Genomic DNA, 3398 nt, shown 5'->3' with positions numbered 1-3398 from the left:
TCCCAGCCCAGCGCCCCCGGTCGCCCGGCGCCGGCAGCTCCCGGCCCTCTCCACCGGACATGCCGGGAAACGCGTGTCCCCACCGGGTCATCTGCCAGAGCCCCCCGCAGTGCCCCCCGCGCGGTGCGCCAACGCCCGCCGGCCTAGGGGCCCCCGGCGCGTGGGCTCCGCGTCCGCGCGGAGAGCCCGGAGACCTCGGCGCCTCGGAGGGACCTGCGGACGCGGCCTGGCCGGCCGGGGGAGACGCAGCCGACTTCTCCGATCGTTGTGTGTCCCATGGAACTTTCTGTCACAATGGACCTGTTCCATACCTCTGCCGTTCAGTCTGGGAGCCGCTAGCCACATGGGCCGACGATTTAGTTTTAACATGTGGCTTGTGCCACCGAGAAACTACATTTTAAGTCGTCCTTAATATTTCAGTTCAATTTAAACGACTACATGTGGGTAGTGGCTACCATTTTTAAGGCAGGCATAGTGTGCAGGGTTTCGGAACTAGGTGGCTGATTCTTATATTCGTCCCCAGTGGTTTTCTTTGGAGTTGCTGTTAGTGACCATTCAGATATCCCGAAGTGGACATCGTTGGTCACCAACATGTCTGTGTTTTGTTGTTGTCAGCTTTAAGCTGACAGGTCTTGAGTCTGGATCATTTCCCTCCATCGTGGCTAGGCCTGGTGAGCAAACTCAGAGTTGGTGTCAGGTCTTCTGAACACCTTTTGACTCTGGGCAAAAAAATTTCTTTCTTTTTTTTTTTTTTGCAGAGGTTTTTGCTATAGGGTGCTTGGGCTTGCCAGAAAGCAGGTGCTTGCGCTTGCCAGAAAGAGAGACAGAAAGCGGGAAATCGCCCCCCCAGGGGATGGCCACGGTGCAGTCCCTTCTCCTCCATTCTCCTCTTGGGATCTTGGGCATGCACGCACACGCACCCGGCGTGAATTTAAGCCACCAGGTCTGGGACTCCAGCCGCGGTCAGCTACATGGGAGTCCAGCGTCATAGCCATTACACCAACTGCTGGTCCCAAGAGCAAAATATGTTCTATTGCTTCATTTCTGTCTGGGGTATAGGGATAATATTTGAAGCCTCAGAGGGAATCAAAGCATTGCCTTGAAGTCTGTTATGTGTTTTTTTTTAATGATTTATTTGTTATTATTTTTTAAGTTTGTTATAGAACATGTGTGCTCACAAGAGGGAGAAAGAGGGGGAAAATGGAAAGCAAGCCAGCAGGTCTGGGACTTGAACTGAGGTTGGCCATGTGAGAATCCAGTGCATTAATCATCACGCCACTAGCTGGCCCCCCATCAATTCTATTACTAAAATGACAACATATTGGCCCTTTCAAGTCACGAATGGATATTTAATGGAAAGATTAAGAGTTATGACTTTTAGGGGACAGCAGGCAGTGGAGTGGTTTAGGACGCTGGACTCCCATATCATGGTTCGAGTCCTGGTCCTGGTGGCTTGAAACTCATGCTGAGTGCTTGTGTGCGTGCCCAAAGTCCTCAGAGGAGAATGGATTGTGGCGTGGCCATCCCCTTCGAAGGGGGTGATTACTCACTTCTGTCTCTCTGGTGAACAACCGTGCCCTATAGCAAAAAATTACTCTTTAAGAAATTATGCTTATAGTTAAATCCAGTCCTAGAATACCCAGTAAGTATGAGAGAGTTCTCTTTTCTATGAAGAGTCTGGAATTTTCTTCTTCTTGTCTGGTTGGTGAGAACTTTGTGGGTAATCTTTGAGTCTAGATCTTGAGGAGAAATCCGAGACTGTAAAAAGTGTGCACTGTTGTTGGTGTGATTCCAGAAAGTCTTTCTAACAGCTTGGTGGGCAGCTTGGGGCTCTGGGAGGGTCACAGGTAGTTAAGGACCCCCATAGACAATGGATCTGACTCTGAGTTCTGCTGCTTGCCCGATCCTGGGTGTTACTTAACCTTTATGAACTGTTAGCTTCCTTATTTGTAAGAAAGGGAAGATAGCTGCTCTGTAGGGTTATGGAGATGAAATGAAAAGAAGTCTCACTTGAAATCGGCTCACATTAAACGAGAAGTATTGATGATTGTGATTTTTCTGTAAATGAAAGCAGTATTCACAGATCCTCACTTGCCCAAGATGCAGCATCTTACAAGATGCTGTAAGAATACAAAAAAGAAAGGGACCAGCAATTAGAGTAATGACTTTGTCTCTAGACTCCCATGTAGTCAACCATGGTTCGAGTCCTGGACCCGGTGGCCCAAGATCCCTAGAGGAGGATGGAGGAGAAGGGATTGCGGCATGGCCATCCCCCCTAGGGGGTGGTTTCTCACTTTCTGTCTCTCTGTCTCTTTCTGGCGAGTGCACGTGCCCTATAAAAAAAACAAACAAACAAACAAACAAACAAAAAAAAACCCTCTCCAGAAAAAAAGAATACGGAAAAAAAAAAAAAAAGTTTGAAAATAGTGTATCCATTATTTTGTAAACAATTTTCTATAGTCATTGTTTAAACTTTGGTTTTCAGTTCATTTAATTTTTTTATTTTTTAAAAATTTGGTCTAGGACATGTATACACCCTGGAGAGAGACAGAGAGAGGGAAAGTGAGAAAGTTCTCCCTGCAGAGATGACCATATGCTTCCCTTCTCCTTCATTCTCCTCAGGACTTTGCACAAACACGTACCCAGTGTTTCTCAAGGTGCTGGGTCTGGACTTGAACCATGCAGTCAGCAATGTGGGATCCAGCTTTCTTTCTTTCTTTTTTTTTTTTTTAAGAGTTTTTTTGCCTTAGGGTGTGTGCATTCACCAGAGAGAGAGAGAGAGAGAGAGACAGAGATGGAAAGTGAGAAATCACCCCCCCAGGGACCAGCAGTTAGCGTAACGGCTATGTCACTGGACTCCCACGTAGTCGACTGCAGTCTCTTTCTGGCGCGTGCACGTGCCCCATAAAAAAAACAAACAAACAAACAAACAAACAAAAAAAAACCCTCTCCAGAAAAAAAGAATACGGAAAAAAAAAAAAAAAGTTTGAAAATAGTGTATCCATTATTTTGTAAACAATTTTCTATAGTCATTGTTTAAACTTTGGTTTTCAGTTCATTTAATTTTTTTATTTTTTAAAAATTTGGTCTAGGACATGTATACACCCTGGAGAGAGACAGAGAGAGGGAAAGTGAGAAAGTTCTCCCTGCAGAGATGACCATATGCTTCCCTTCTCCTTCATTCTCCTCAGGACTTTGCACAAACACGTACCCAGTGTTTCTCAAGGTGCTGGGTCTGGACTTGAACCATGCAGTCAGCAATGTGGGATCCAGCTTTCTTTCTTTCTTTTTTTTTTTTTAAGAGTTTTTTTTGCCTTAGGGTGTGTGCATTCACCAGAGAGAGAGAGAGAGAGAGAGACAGAGATGGAAAGTGAGAAATCACCCCCCCAAGGAACAGC

This window comes from Tupaia chinensis, unplaced genomic scaffold (assembly GCF_000334495.1).
Source record: "Tupaia chinensis unplaced genomic scaffold, TupChi_1.0 Scaffold149184_1, whole genome shotgun sequence".
NCBI lineage: Eukaryota > Metazoa > Chordata > Mammalia > Scandentia > Tupaiidae > Tupaia > Tupaia belangeri.
Note: the sequence above shows the minus strand (reverse complement) of the source record.